Raw genomic sequence first — 17,559 nt, forward strand, 5'->3', positions numbered from 1 at the left:
CCACCATTACTAACTGTATCCATACAGTCGAGATAACCAAACATGGCTTTTCCTGTTCTGTTCCTGTCCACATTCATTTTTTTCCACCGCACAGTCTGCTTTCCATTTTTAATAAATTCATGCAAGGTGCCTACACACATTCTCACTCTCTCAGTCAGATCGAGTCTCTACAGGCTCGCTGTGTGTTTGCGTGCGTGTGTTCTCTCAGATGTAGGTCAGTAAAGCTCTGAGGATGTGAGTCACTCCAGCATGGATCTTCGGTGCAGCTCTGCACGCACGGAGACGCCGGCATGACAACGGTGTCCATCGGCAATGCCATAGCAACCACTCTCACCAAGCGGGGTAAAAATAGATGTACTGAATTCCTCCACAGCAGAGTTTCCCTCTCATATTCTCTCTCTCAGCATTTTCTCCATTACTCATGCGGCAATCTACACAATCATCTAGAAACGCTCTTCAAGAGAGGTTCTTCGCTATTTATTTCTACCTGGATAAATCCCAAAAATACAACACGCAACCAGCTGAAACACACATATTGGTTAAATGTATACTTATCCTCACAAAAATATGACCACAGCTGAAAAAGAATTAATGTGCACTGAAAATCATGAGGAAACTCTTATGCCCAAATCTGCAGCGCAGTGATTCCCATGCTTAGGTATGAAGAGGTTTCCATTTATAGCAATGCTCTCCTCTTACCTTTATACATTCCACGCCAACACCATTTTCCCCGAAAACATGTAATTGTTCTTTTCTAGGGACACCGTGTTATCTTTAGGTGTAGTTACCGTTAAGATAACATTGGTTAAATTGTCAATACAGTGTAAGCCATATTTCTCCTTATCAACCTGAAATGACATCCCTCCCATTTAAGTCTAGAAAGGCAGGATTTCTCACTCACTCACTCACTCAGCGCAAACTCCATTCACATGTCACACCTCTGCACATCTTTTAGAAAATGGCAAAGAGAACATGAACTGAAATGGATGGTATTTATTTAAGTGGAGAAGAACTCTTCTCTTTTGTGAGTCAACTCTTAGTAGTAAACCTAAAACTGTAAACACATACATTATTCGATTGATCAAATCAAATCAATTAAATAAAACTTTGGAGTTCTGAGTCTTTTAATCTTTTAATTACATGATATGCCGATTAATTAATCACACATCAAATTTGGCTAAGAAATTATCCCCAAATGATCTTTTGAAATCCTTATTGTGTTAAATTAGAAAAGCATTAAATAGACATTACAAAAAGTAGCTTTAGAAAGTTTTTTTTTATTCAAAAGAATTTATTATACAATTTTTAGGCTACAATGGCCATGATCTTTTTGTCAGGAGCTGTATCTGAATTGTTATTTAGATATAATTAAAGAGCAAAAAAAATGTATGTTCTGCAAAAGAAAGACATACAGGTCATACAGGTTTGAAACAACATGAGGGTAAGTATAAACAGAATTTCAATTTCTGGGCAAACTATACCCAATTATTTTTAATGAAATGATACTCTAAATAAGAAACTAAAACTGCCAGTAGGTTTAGTAAGTCATTGAGTCATTAAGTTATTGAGTCATTAATTAATTAATTAATTAATTCGATTCTTTAAAAAGTCCCTTTTAAGGAAAGTCTGTTTACTCGACAGCCATATTTGCAACACCTCTGGGCAGCTATTTCGGGCATCCAAGATCAAGTCATATCTACTTGAAGGGGAATCCTGAAATCTCAAAAACTGCTTGCAGAGCTCACAATTAAATAACATATTTCAAATCTGCAACAAAATCTGACATGAACTGTCCCATAAATGTTGTTTCTTATGCTTCAATAGCGTTAAAAAAGCTTACTTTTCAGGCTAGACCAGCCAATGCGCCTGTGCAGTCCTATGCGCAATGACTTTTTTATTTGGAAGGCCGTATTTTTAAGTATTCCACCATATTGTGCGTTGCAGTTTCTCCCATTCATAAGTAATAGGAGTGAATCGTCTTTCTATATAAATAGTCTGAGTAAATGGCTCTCTTTATAAATTGGCAACTGAATCATTGGTTCACCCGATTGATTCGTTCAAAACGCAGATTCATTCAGAAACCAAAAATGAAACGAAACACCGCTGTGTGCTGCTTGGAGACACAACAGTTCTGGTCTGACTTTAAAGGTGTAAAAACAGACGATATATATCTAAAACAACACAATATTAACTTCTTATTTATTGAACTGTTGTATAAAATCAATATCACATTTGCAATCGTGTGATATTCCTAAACTGTATGATATAAATATGAGACAAAGACTCATACAGGGGCATGTTTGCCCTGATATCTTGAATTTTAGGGTTATTCTATCTGCAATCTATAGGCTACATCACACAGTAAGTTGTTGTCCTGCATTCATGTTCATCACCAATCAACTGTATGAAATGTAAGACCTTCGTAGTTCTGGGGCGGGTGCGTTAAATCATTTTGATATTAAATCATTTTAGTTATTAAACCCCTGCATTTTTATCTAAAGTGGCTGGTCAGAGCAAACTAAATTTAATTTAGAATCTTTACACAAAATTAGCAAGAAGCCAAATTTCTGCAAAAATTATGTATCCCCTCACTGTTGCTGAAAACCTGAGATGCACCGAGAATTGCATTTGGAATCAGATTGTGAATCAAGATCAAATGGAATCATGAGGTGCATAAAGATTCTCACCCCTATAGGAAATATATGAAGCTTTCATATCAACAGTTTCTGCTAACATGTTGATGGGTGTGGTTGGTGGTTGAGATGGTGATGATGACAGAGCAAAAGTGGCACTTCAGAGACAGGCTGGGATTGCCGTCTCTGTCAAACGCTCTCACAGGGCGGGGAGCGGGGATGACTGTAACACCGTAACCATGACGATCAGTCCATAAGCAACCACGGCCGACATTTAAAACCAGCCATGGCTTAGATGCACACACTGGGAAGTGAGGACCCAAACACAAACCAATTTTAGTCTAGTTTAGTGACAAAACATTTATATACTGTACAATCCAAGCAAAAAAAATTGTTCAAAAATCTAAATTAAATAATGCACATAAGAGAAATGACACAGTTTAAACAGAAACAAACTAACAGTACATTTGATGGTGGGGAATCACGCTTACTACTATTGGTCCTACAGCCATAAATACACACACACACACAAAGACATATCAGGGTGACAGTAAAGTAATCAGATGGTTCAGTAGATGCAAGCAGTAAACACATCTATTTAATGAGTTCTCTAAAATCCAAACACAGCAGAGAGGTGTTTATATAAACAGTGCCAACACTTCAGCCATAAAACAATTCACTGTCATTCCCAGAAACCTCTGCACAACTTTTCCACACAGCATTCAATAAATAAGAAATATTAATGGGTCACATGTCTCTTCTGATTGGGTTGCAGAAAAAAAAAAATGCTGAAGGCAAATAAATAGTTTTTTAACTAACCACATTATCACGTATAGGTAAGACAAAGATAAAAAGCCTTAAATAATAACCCTTAATAACCCTAATAACCCTTAAAAATGAAAATTCTGTAATTATTTAACGCCCCGATATACTCACGGCGAAGTTCTTTTTCGTTCTTCGTCTTGGGGTAAAACAAAGTTTGAATCCGCGATATACTGTTATCGAACATCTGACGGCGATCAAACTGCTGAGAGCAGCGTTTAGATGAATATGTAAATATGTGCTGTGCGCTTTCCTCTCAATAACAAAATAAACAAACAACAAATTTGAGAAAATAACTAGCATTCTTTTAAATATTCGCAATTCGGCACTCTAAAGTCATGTCACGTTTATTTAGAGCACTTTATACGATAGATCGCTTAAAATCAAGCAGCTTTACCATAAACAGTGTCAGTGTCTCATTTCATCTGAAGTACTACCTCATTATCTACCTAAAGCAGCTCTCCAGTGTGGTCATGTTTTCATTCGTGGGTCAAGTCTGATCTCCGCGGATTGTGATTAAGCGGAAAAGATTTCCACGTGAAAGAAGGCAGAGCCTCCGTGTACACCTATTTATCACGTAATCGCCATGAAAATAGTTATTGGCTTATTGGTGTGTTAGCTATTGATATTTTAATGCTGTCAATGCATCAATACAGGCTTACCAAAAAAAAAAAAAAAAAAGTTCTCGATGCACTATTTTTGGATATGGATCATATGCACATCTTTGGACATTGCATCTTAAAGATAGTGAAGACTTGTGTCTTCTGTTCAGACACAAATTGCCACTTCCCAGGCTCTAACCCATTCGAATTGCAAAGTACAATGCCACAAAAAAAAAAAATAAAAAAAAAAAAATAATAATAAAATGAGGCTCCATTTGACTGTGTATAGATGCTAGACTTTTTGCTGAAACGTTTTCAAGCTTATCAAAAATAAGTTTGGATGTCTTTTTCATTATCAAGTATTTTTTGTTATTTTCATGTACTACCATGCCACACATTATTTTTCATAATAAAATGAAATAAAAAATAAATTAAATTAAATAAAAAATGTAATTAAATAAGGCTCCATTTGACACTGTGTATAGATGCTGGACTTTTTGCTGAACCGTTTTCAAGCTCAACAAAAATAAGTTGGGATGTGTTTTTCATTATTATCAATTATTGTTGTTATGTCCATGTACTCGTGGCCATCTCTTATCTCTGTGCCGATAATCACCAAGTAAAGGTCATTTTTGTTTCCTCCAGGACACTTTATTACACCACACCCTGATTTCCCAGGGTTAGAGTCCCTTCTGTGGGCTTGCAGTCAACCTCAAGCCCCTGTGCCTGGATCTCACAAAAGCGCCCTTTGTTAGTGTGAATGTCCAGCAGTCTGCAGACAGGAAAATGTCTGAGCAATACTGCTTTCCACTGGCAGGGCCTCACACCGCCACTGGCAGGAGGCCCCACGGTGAAGTTGCTGCGGCTGTTGGTCTGGTCTTTCAGAGGAACGGCGAGGAGCCAACCGCTGGCATTGACGCCAAGTGGGTCAGCCATGATCCCAGCCAGAGGGAGGCAGAGAGCACGAGAGGATTAGAGGCAAAATAAGGTGACTTCTAAAGATGTCAAAATTGTTCATTAAAACAAAGAAAATCTGGGTCTGTTTGTGCAGGTGATAGATGTATTCACCACTATGAGCATATGGACCGGCATACTAAGGAGAGCTAATGCCTCCAAAACAGGTTTCCCGAACATTCCCCCCATCTGCCATTGGTCGGTCAAAGAGATAGTCCCGCTCCAATCTCACACCATTGGTTGAGCAATGAAGTGTTGAGCTGGTTGTGATACTCAAAAATGGAAATGATTTGATATTGTCACAAAGTTTACACTTTTCAGGTATAGATCAACTAACGAATGTATTGTTAAATCAACAAAACAAAAATAGTAAAGGAATATTCCTAGTTTAGTACATGAATCAGCTCAACCAGCAGCATTTGAGGCATTATGTTGATTGCCCCAAAAAAATGATCTGATAATTCTTTACAAGGTTTCATTTGTTAACATTAGTTAATGCATTAACTAACATGGAATAACAATGCACAATACGTTTTTACAGAATCTTTGTTAATGTTAGTTAATAACAATATTCATGTTTATGTTAGTTCACAGTGCATTAACTAATGTTAACAACAACAACAACTTTGGATCTTAAAAATGTATTCATAAATGCGGAGCAAAATTGATGTAGAAAGCTGTAGAAGTTTTTTTAAATTATGGTTATGGTGAGGCACCTATAATGGAAGTGAATTGGGCCATTTTTCTGAAGGATTTAAAAAAATGCCAGGCTTATAATATCAGAAATGCTTCTACATATATGAATATTAAGGGTTTTTTTTACACTAAAATCATGCTAACTCATTATGTCTTGTGCCTATACTTTTGAAAATATTGAGTATTTTAATGTTTACGGATTGTCACAGTTCCCTTTTAAAAATAAGAAATGTCTTCGCAACCAACTGAAATAAGTATGTTTAAATAGATGTACTAAAATTACTAAAACTTCAAATAAAATGAAAATGAAACCTGACAATAAAAATAAAAGATATATTAATTTGATACTTTAATAGTACATAAATACTAAAATAACATTAGTCATTGTGTGATTCAGGTTAAAGGCCTCACGTGTGTACCTGTTTGCTTCTGTATATTGTTATAGCCAAGCTCACGTGAGCCTCTCCCAGTCTAAAGGCGGCTGATTGTGTCCACAGGTCAGACGCAGACAAACATCCTATTTCCTCTCCCTTGCTCACCTGTTACGCCTGAATGACACACAAAAACTGCACAATCATGCAAATACATAAACAATAGGCATCAAGGGGAGCCTAATAATCCACTAATTATTTATAACTGCCATATTTAAGACATCAAGCAAAATAATGATTGATAAACAAAAAAACTACTAGCGCAATTTGTCAGCACAAACGCTTGAAAACAAACATCATAAAGATTTACAAGCACCAGATTTACAGCTGTAATCCATTATGTTCTCCTCACACTTTTCTCAGAATTAACTATAATATAACACACACCATATAACATCCTACAAAAACACACACAAGATCTGAATGGAAAGAAAACTGCTTGATTCAGCTACTAGTCGCTTTTTTATGTTATTAATAATTAAGAATAAAACAACCACTAGCAGAATCAAGCAGTTTTATCTCCAATCAAATCTTCAGAACTAGACTTTTCTCAAAAACGCGACCTAGTTTCATAACGGAAATGGCTCAAAGGAACAAAATTTCAGAATTTCAGCATGAAACATGAAAGCAAAAACCCAGGCAAAAGCATTCCTCATTTAAAAGTTGCTTTGGGAAAGAGCATCACCTAAATTAATCAAATGTGTTAAAATGTGTAAACTGTGTAATTAAATGATTAATAATTAAATTATGCAAAAAGAGCAAAAGAAATGCAAGTGAATATCTTAACTAACTGACATTTCAAAGTAGTAAAAACTTGGGGATCCAAGACTACTGAGCTTGATTAAAATGCTGTTTATCCACGTTTTTCCAAAACCAAAAAAACACTCCAAATTTTAAAAAATGATGTCAGTCTCCTGCTAAAGAGCTCTAAAATACTTATTTTATTCTTTACATGCTAGGAAATACACACACAGGGAGCAGAATGACAAAAATAAGACAGTGAACCAATACACTGAATCTGAACATTTACATTTACTCATATGGCTTATACTTTCAGACCTTAAAGAGATAGTTCACCCAAAAATGAAGATTCTGTAAATCATTTAAATCACCCTCAAGTTGCTCCAAACCTGTATGATTTACTTTCTTCTGCTGAACACAAAAGAAGACATTTTGAAGAATGTCGGGAACCCCATCGACTTTTTGTTGTGGTATTTAGAGGAAATAATTCAGAGTAAATGATGACCGAATTTTCATTTTTGGGTGAACTATCCCTTTAACAACTTCCAGTTGGAAGAGGACTAAATGGACAACAAAAATGTTACTCCACATTTTTGAGCAAATGTAATTGAATCGTCTAAAACGTCAACCCACAGGATGCTCTATGTTTGGCCATTAATTGGTGCAGTCGCAACGGTACTTTTCCGAATACAGCAGAACCTTAAGTGTTGTATTCACATAATTGATCATATTTTAATCGGAAAAGATAACGAACAACATTTCCTGAAGACATGCATATTTCGGGGCAGAGAATGTGTTAAATAATACATTTGAAAAAGTGTGATTAGCTCTTATTACCCCGGTTTATTCATTTATTTTCTATATCTACTACAGTCTTCTTTTAGCTCTTAACTCAATTGTTAGGTGAAAAAAATCTTTTGTGCTTTTTATTACCAAATACTTAGGAATATTTGCCAAATCTTCAGAATTTCTCATCAGTTTCCTGATAATAATGAAGGCAACTGTATAGTAAAAAGCCTTTGTTTTCCCACACAGTGGTCAGAACCGTTCAGAGAACCATTAGCATACTGTATACCCAACCCAGGCTAAACTTACATTATGTGTAAATATCCTGCAGGTCTTTAGTGGCCAGAATATAAAATTAGCATACAGCTGACAGGCTTGCCACAGACATGAAGGGCTGTCGTCAGCAAAGCCATGCCATCCTCAGAGCTAAAGTACAGTGTTGTGGCTTCAAAAACGACACGCTGCAGGCGATTTCTGGCGAGTCATACGGCCTCTCCAATTCCTCACTTTTCCCTAGTGCACAATCACCCCTTTTCCTCTTAGTGAGAGAAAAACACAGAAATAAGTGTGACGTGAGGTGGGCTGAAGCCTAGACACTGAGATCACGGGAAACTGTGTGTGTGTATGTGGGATCTCCAGGGAAGTTTTTTTTTTTTTTCTCAGTTCTGAATCCCAAATCAGGACTGTAGCCTGCAGCCACATCGATCCACATGAAAACACAGAAGCAGTGCTTAGTGCAATACACATCACTTACAAATGCAAGCATGGCATCTTCATGCAAATTACACTGCAGGTCTGAAAAAACTAAACAAAAACAAAAAAGCTGTGCGAAATTTGAATAATAATGAGAAAGCATTCCCACTGCAGCAACACTGGGATGTAAATGGACCTTTACAATGTTTCCTTGTAAAGCATGTTGCTGAATTAAGTTTGTTAACCACAATTGATTTCAGTTCTTTCATGAGGTTTGTAATGTAGGCAAGTTTGATCTTTTTGACTGGTACACTCCAAAAAAAAAAAAAACATTTCTGCTGTATGTTTGATTTAACTTATTAAAATGGACGAATGCAATAATTCTTGTACATTTTGTCACAGTTTTAAGTTAATTGTGTGCAATGGATACAAATGGATACAGAATAATAGAATAATTTTCTATTGGCTATAACCAAATATTTTTTTTTTAAATGTAACATCATCCATACATGTACTGAAGTTTACACTAAAAATTTTTTTTTACATACGTATATAATTAATTTTTTTTCCCTTTATTTATTTATTTATTTTTTATGCCAGAGGAATGTTTGGTACTACTGATAAAGTTTGAAGTCACACTGATAAATATTTAGAGGTGAAGTAAATACTACAGAAAAACAAAAATGTAATTTAGGGACCGTTCGGTATTTATGGAAGGGGCCACCGGAGGAAAATAGGGGAGGGTCATGTCTTTTTATTCTTTGTTGAGGGGAGGGTCATCCAACTTTTTTTAGTCTAGGGGGAGGGTCACCCAACTTTTATATTCATGAAAACAGCAACATTTCAAAGTGGCTTGTTTGGTGCTATTTTTTTCCATTTAGCTCCATGTTGACCTCGCGTTATCAGCCCCCCTTCGATATCAGATGGGTCTGACCCAACAAAAATCCAGTTTGGCGCTGTTTGACAGTGCGCGCGCACTTCAGTTCGCGCTTAGAAAAAGTGCATCATGACAGAACAGAATGCCAAAGAAATGTTTACCCGGCAAAGCTTTAAAGCACGAGCAAATAATGAACTTTTGTGATTGCGAATAAGTGCACAGTGTCCGGTGAGTGTAACTCTACCACTGCATTAACATGTGTGATGTGAATGTACGTCGAGTTTAGTATTGGGACTGAGGCGCCAGAACTGCAGCTGATAGAATGTGCGCTGTAGCGCGATAGTACCATATTAGTTTCCATTCTTATTTTGTTTCCACGATGTGTAAGATGTAGGGCTACCACATCTTTAAATTACTATTAGTATTATTTAAGTTAACATAATAAAATACGTAGAACTAGCTACACCACAAAAACTAGTTGAGGATAAATTCGTTAAAATTGGGCGATTCCAGTGTTATGGACGTGACATTTGCAGTCAAAACTTGAAATATAAATTCTCAGAAAATGCATTTAATACCAATATTTTGAAACGTCTGAAAGGAGTCAAGACATTAGAAAAATATCAGTCTACACATGCGTTTTATATTTAATATGAGGGAAATATGTGACGTGACACAAAAAATCTTTAACTTTTAGGTGGCAAAATATGTTTTAGTAATTCTATGAATTACACTGTGCAAACCAAAAGATATATACCCACCGGATGAATAAATATCGGCCTCCACAGAACATAAAATATTATTTTTATTTTATTTTTCGTGTTCGCATTTATGTGAAAAAAAAAAAAAAAAAAAAAAAAAAAAAAAAACCAATGTTACGGGCGTGACTGTTCTCCATTACGGACATGACTGCTCTGAAAGTGACTTTAAAAATTTCACAGAGACCTCAAACAGAAAGCACAAAGCCTTTCTTTAAAGTGAATTTCATTTTTTTATTAATTGTATCTTAATTTTAATCAATGTTTCATCTGGATTTAATAAATAAGAAGTAGGCCTAGAAAATAGATAATCATGACACGGAGGCGCGGGCGAGTGAACTGGACTCTTGTCTCATAAATGAACCGAAACTCAGCGTAAGGTAGGCTGTGCTACTTGCCTCACAGACCTGAGAAATATATAGAAAGCTTGAAATGTCTACTTTTAAACAGAACAATTCAAAACGAAGGAAAACAGACTGCTTTCTGCTTATGAAATGTGCATTTCTTTCTGGCGCGTTCTGAGAAGATCGTGACGCATCGTCAACTTCATCTTTGCAGTCGACACAGAAAACACTTGTTTATTAATAAACAATTAAAATGTCTCCTTGCTATATTTGACATATTAATAATCATTACTTTTGCCGGTTCTTTGTGACAGCTTTTAGATGCTTTGTTGGCAGCGCCACCCACATGTTGAACGAGTCACACCGCATCAGCACCGAAAACATGATTTTTTTTTCAAATCTAAAATCAAAAATCGTGATACGAACCGAATCGTATATTTGGTCTATCGTTACAGTAAGATGAGAAAGCAAGAGTTTATGGTTTAAAAACAAACAAACAATGGCTATCTGAACATCTTTGCCAAGCGCAAACCAGTACAGAAGTAGGCTAATCAATAAATTATCGGGGAGGGTCATGCCTTTTTTCACAATCATTTTGGAGGGTCATAGAAAAATTTATTGCTGGCGAAGGGAGGGTCATGTCTTTTTTGACAACAGATCTCAAAACTCCTCCGGTGGCCCCTTAAATAAAAAACGAACAGTCCCTTACATGAAAGTTAGTTCCGGCAATAATTTAAAAAACTAAGTAAAATCTATATTAGTACTCAATTCAAGTATGTAGAAATGAAAGCGTAAATATCAACGTTATAAAATTAAGTAAAATGACTCAACTTACGTTGAGATACTGGTGTTCCCATCATGCACTGGGCCTTGAATAATTAATGAGGTTGATTTTTCACTGTTTTCTAGCTGTATTTACACTGTTTTATCATTTATACTCAATTATTATTATACTCATATTACTCAACATTTTACTAGCCAGGTTAAAATTACTTATTTTCTTTGTTACGTTCACTTAACTTAGTTAAGTAGAGTTTATAGTTTATAGTTAAAAGTAGAGTTTTAAGTAGAGTACTTAATTCCATATGTGAAATTTACTTAAAACATATGCATGCAAAAACTTGCCAAATAACAATTAAGTAAATTTTACTTATTGTTTTTTTCAGTGCAGTATGATTTCTTTTTCAAGTGATTCATATTTTTATACAGCAAGAATGCATTACATTGGTCAAATGTGACAGTAAAGACTTTAACATTGTTACAAAAGATTCATATTTCAGATAAATGCTGTTCTTTTTAGCTTTCTATTAAATGTTCATTAAAGTATCCTTAAAAAGATCAGGGTTTCCACAAAAATATTAAGCAACTGTTTGCAGCATATTAGTGCTGTCAATCGATTAAAAAAAATTAACTAGATTAATCACAAATTAAAAATAAAACTCTTTTGCTCTTCACTTCAGTTAAAGAATGGTTGCCATTCTCGTTCAAAGCCGAACTGTGTATATCTAACCGAATAATACATCCTCCTTTCAAATCAACGCTATATGCTCCATCTCCAGTTCAGCCTTTTGTAGTTTCATCTCTGGGGCTCGCAGGGTATTAAGCTATTAAGTGAGTCAGACCCTTAGCAATATTGGAGTGCAGTCAACATGAAAATCACAACACTATCATAAGCACACAGCCCGTCATATCATAATAACAAAATAAAGGTAGCACAAAATGACTAAGAAGCCATTCACACAGGACACGTGAACTCTTTCTAACATACCATGGACGTGATGCAATGGCCAAAAACAACAAATGTCTTTGAATTATCTTTCAAATCTTCAATTGGGGACTGTCAAACTGTTTTTAAAAGAATATTTCACCATTTTCCACCTTACCTTCTTTAGGTTGGAAAAGTTGCAGAAGGGTTCTTGTAGATTGTCATTGAGCGTTTTAATTCCAAACAAAGTAACTCCAATCCAATGGCAATGGCAATCCAACCCTGCAAAGGCAAAAATAAATTGTTACGCACTCTTTCCTTAAGGTGAGCTTACATCAGGTGTATCCACTACCTTATTCTGACATTTAGAAATAAATGACTATATCAACAGCAAAAAGAACAAAAAAAAACTGTTTGAATGCATGTAACTTTAACCACAGAACACTCTCTGTGAGAATTTGGGTGTTTGTGAATGTTAGCTTTAAGAATATTTAAATGCGTCCTATCACAATTTGCTGACTATTATTCTGCAGCGAAATATCAACAAACCAGGTCACGGGTTATATATGCGGTGTGCTGCTGTGTAAGTGAACAGACCTTGTGTCTAGTTCTAAGAAAAGTTCTGCGTCCACCCGCTAGCTTCTCCACACGTCCCAGAGGTTCTGATTAGAGATGAAATCACAACTAAAACATCTGGGTCATTCTGAGTCTTCACACATACACACACACACAAATCATGAGGCTCCCGTTGCACTGAGAAATTACTGTCCCTCCATGCAAACATCTTGCTGTTACTCCTTTTGCCTCTAAACATAAATTGAGTCCAACCCAAAAGGGAATTCTTAGCGCTGAAGAACAAGAGCTGACAACTGGCTGGTAAAACAGAAGGATCAGGTTCACCCCCAAGTACATTTATTCCTTTTTCAGTTTTTATCCGAATACTACAACAAAATCCATTTGTCCTAGGGAGACGGTAACAAGGACAGAAAAAAGGTGAGAGTAAATTGAACTGGTTTACACAATCAGCACTTTTGAGGATGAAATAATCACTAAATTTGCCAGATTACCAAATTAGTGGCATCAGAGTTTTGTTTGAAGCACTTACTAACAAGTTAACAAGGCAAAAATCTAATTGTGATTTTTCTGATAAAAAAATTATTATGGTTTAAAATGAGATAAAAAAAAAACAAAAAAAACCTCCAGGTTTGCTGTGCTTGTTTGTAGGGCTGCACAATTTGGACAAAAAATGTGTGATTATGTCTCAATAACTGAGACTATCACGACTATATAATAATAATTGAAAAAAATTTAAATGAGAAAGTTTATTATTGTCATATTTCACTACAAAATAACAAATATAATAATAATAATAATAATAATACTTTACAGTACTACTGTAAAATAAAATATTTATGGCTATCTTAATTTCTTACAAATTTCAAACATTAAACCATCTAACTTTTATTTTGGTGGAAAACAGCAGGGAGCCATTAAAGCTGTCCTATCATGCTTTTTCACTTTTTAAACTTTAGCTAGTCTGTAATGTTGCTGTTTGAGCATAAAAAGATCTGCAAGGTTACAAAGATCAAAGTCCACTCCAAAGGGAGATATTTTATTTAACAGAATCCACTTTCCAGGAACTACAACAAACGACTTGTTTGGGCTACAATGCGATTTTTCTGGATCTTATGAAGTCACAATGGTACTCATTTAAATAATCCCCACCCACAGAATAAGCAAAAAGGGGGACGAGGCCTGGTTGAGCTGCATTAGAGAAGACACTGTGTTGTGGCCATATCAAAGAGACACTAGGTACGTGTCCATTAAAGATTCGCGCAAAACTTTTGTGATTTTTTCTAAATATCGATAAAAAACTATTGCGAAATGACGCGTTTCCATTAACCGATGTTATGCGACTAAAACGTCATTTTTTGCTCTCGCGATAAGTCATTCCAAAAATCATGGCAACGGACGTTGGTAGGTTTATATATATCACAGCCACGTACCGCACTAGACATTATTATTATTAATGGAAGGAAACGTAGGCGTGTTATCCAAGCATTAATGGCAAGGAAAGACTCTTATACTGTGTCTGTGAGCGGCACATATGAAGTGTTTCTGGGTGTTTCTCACTCATTTCTGCTTCGAGGTCTTGATTGTGGCATTTCTTTGAGGTTTAGAATCCAGTATTTCTGTCATTCTTCCGTCTTTTATGAATTCAATAAAGAACTCTCGTCTCGTATTCTGTCCAAACACACCACGCCTTCTAAGTCAGGTGACCTGTAAATGCGCAAAAACTGTTTCCATTGCAGTTTTGCAAAATATTTCTTTTTCGAATTGCCTGAAAAACCACCTCATGTGAGCGTAAAAACTTTTTTGCGATAAATGGGAGTTTTTGTGAAATTGACGTGTTTCCATTGAGCGTATTTTCAATTCGCAATTTCAATTTGCGCAATTTGAAGGGTAATGGAAACTGCTACTACTGCTTTTTCCACAACATTTCCAAAACTCATTTGTTTGACCTTCCTAAGGCTAACAAACTTAGAGTGGTTAGAACTTATTTAAAACACCGTTTCTGAACATTATAACCCCACCGTTTATCTGTGTGCTGCACATTTAATGGAGAACAGCTTGTTTTCTGTTGCTTTTGTAAGCTCTCGTTTTTGTAAGATGGCTCACCGCTCCTTAGGAAAATTAACCATGTTTTTTTTTACCGATTGAGGTTTGTATTACCTTGTAGTGCTTGCACCTTGTAGTGCTTGCAAAGTCTGTGCATGAAATCCGTTCTGGATGATCCTCTTGTTCGTTAACATTGTCAGGGTCTGAATCGGGCTTGAATTGGTTTGAAATTGACGTCATCCTCAATATTTACACTTGCAGTTATGGAGGGGCAGGACATTTCCCAAAAACGCAAGAAAAATAATGTAGGGCGGGATTTCGTCCTTCTGGAATTTATTGGATAGCAGTAAGTTGGGTGTTGCTAACTATGAAGGCAGATCTAAATGCGGGTTAGCAGTCAGTTCAGTTGTGGCGAATATTTAGTCCCAAACTCCGCCGAGAGAACATCATCATGAAGAGAACATCATGAAGAGAACATCATTTTGAGGTGGAGGGGAAGTTAACTTTTTTAATTAAAGATTTCGAGTTTATCAAAAACAGGCGCCGACAAATGGCAACTGACGCAGACAGGGGTAACACACTGATCCGACAAACATCTCCATTGCCGTTGGCCGGCATCAATGCAGTATGAATTAGCCTTTAAAGTTTCTCTTTTGTTGACAATAGCAGGTTTAAAAGCGCTTCGCATTACAATTATAGAAAGATAGTTGGAACATGTTGTGTTCCAAAGCGACCCAAACTCAGAGCAGATGCAGAGATGAGTTTGCTTGAAGCAGCATGTGCTGCGAACAGAGTTGCTCTGAGACACTAAAAACACCAGATAATAACTGTGCTATTATTTACGGTTTTCCCCCCATGCCCATCAATTATTGTGGTACAATCCATTTTAGAAGACACCCCATGTAAAAAAGAACTGTTTGTTTGATCTTTAAAGTAGGCATTTCTTGACCAGGAAAAAAATCGATGTAGACCAGGCCTTTTGCCATTTAGTCATAATTAGTGACTATCCAGCAACCACTCGCAACACCTCAGAAACCACCTAGCAACACTGTAACAAGATGTATGGCCTAGGAAACCTCTGTGAACACATTAGCAATAGCTTAGCAACTACTGTGAAAGCGGTCAATAAAAATTGTTTAAAGCTATTCACTAGGGCCTTAAGAAACAATGAGACATACATTTCTGTAAAGCTGCTTTAAAAGCTATATTTTGAAAAGCTCCATTCAAATAAACTTGATTTGACTGAAAATGTAAACATCTAGTCGACTTATATCTTTTTAAGTGAATTTTGAATTAAAGACTTTGCTAATAACCACACTGCTATTATATGGACCCAGGTTTAACTCATGTTTACACTCACACAGCAATTAAGCTTCACAGAAACAGGGAAGTAATTCGCAATTCATTTTCAGCTCATGAATTCCTAACATCAAAATGTGTGAAAGCTAAATGCTTGCAATATTCCCATAATCAAAAAAAAATGTTTGTCTTCAAATGACAAAAAGCCAAACCCTAGCTGGGAAACCAACAATGACCCAAATGGATAAAAACATGACTCATATTCCTCTGCAATATGCCATCTTTGATTTACAAGCATATAGGCTTTGTGTGATGGATCCTTGCCAACTGGTTTACAGCATTCAACTCCATGCATCTGATAATTCAAACAACTGCTTATAGGGAACCAAAAAACCAGTCATACATCAAATTCAGAATGGCAAAGATAGAACTGCTTTATTGAGCCATTGGCAAGATGATAATTCAAATGTAACCAAGATATAAAATTAAAAAGTAAGAAATCATTGACAGACTATGACACACAGTTTGGCCACATAAACCTGCCTATCTTACAATCAACTGCAAGCTCGCATTCAGATCTGCCTCCATCTAATGCCGGGGACACACTAACCGACTAGCAGAATCATTCTAAGACTGAACTAATCACACTTACAGACTTTTCAACGACTGGGGCAGGTTTTAAACGCTGACTGTGAACACCGACTGAACGCAACTGTCTATGACTCCGCGCGTTTGGGCATGATCAGACGTATCAAATTACATTCATAATCGGCCTTAAGTGTGTCCCCGGCTTCATCAACAATTGATGAAGTGTCCCAGCCAAACTCTTTTTTTCTTTTCAATAATCCGTTTCACTCAGATGTCCGTCACAATACGAAAGAAAGGATTTATCGCTACTTCAATTACATCGCAACTTTTAAACAAAACTGGCTTAATTGTCAACATTTAAATTGGCATGAAACAAAAGTTAGCCCTTTTCCCTCCTGTGACGTATATGAAAACAACTTCTAGAACAAGAAAAAAAATGTAGGGCGGGACTTGGTTTCATCCATCGGGAATTGATTGGATCATTGTCGTTTGCTATTGTTGTGATCTCATGTGAGTGGCAGGTTGTAAACATGCCAATAAACATAGAAGTAATTTTGGTTACAGATTACGAGGGGACATGAATTAAAAATAAATAATGATTTGCATGGATAAATCATTTATATTAAATACTGCAATATTCCATAAAAAATAAGAATTGTGATTTCATGGTGCCTTTAAGCATAACATGCTTCTGATCTTACACACAACACAGTCTTCTGAAGCAGAGTCCGATGTGAAACGCAGAGCGAGCAGATGGAGGCATGCATACATGCGGGTTTGGTGGAGTGGGTGGATGTTTAGAGCTCTGGGCATCCAAAAGGACTCATCACTCCAACCCACTCTCCCACAATGCAGTCACATGTCCCTCTGGACACAAGGTTGGTGCCCAGCATCGGGTCCTAGCGTCCCCCGAGACAGCCAAACTGAACCGATATCGACTCCAGTTTTATCCCTTAAAGCACAGAGAGAGAAATGTAGGATAATAGTGGAAAAGACTGCCCTGGACCACCC

The 17,559-nt window shown here is 36.4% G+C and overlaps 1 protein-coding gene across 3 annotated transcripts in view; it reads right to left on the minus strand.

Annotated features, from left to right (window-relative positions):
• Nucleotides 1-17,559, minus strand: part of clocka (clock circadian regulator a) — a 63,835-nt gene that overhangs the window by 40,168 nt on the left and 6,108 nt on the right. For all 3 annotated transcript variants that reach the window (XM_079888322.1, XM_079888321.1, XM_079888320.1), the window contains exon 2: nt 12,221-12,324. The gene's annotated coding sequence lies outside the window, so the exon portion shown is untranslated. The remainder of the gene's footprint in view (nt 1-12,220; nt 12,325-17,559) is intronic.

Source organism: Squalius cephalus (assembly GCF_949319135.1).
Source record: "Squalius cephalus genome assembly, chromosome: 12".
NCBI lineage: Eukaryota > Metazoa > Chordata > Actinopteri > Cypriniformes > Leuciscidae > Squalius > Squalius cephalus.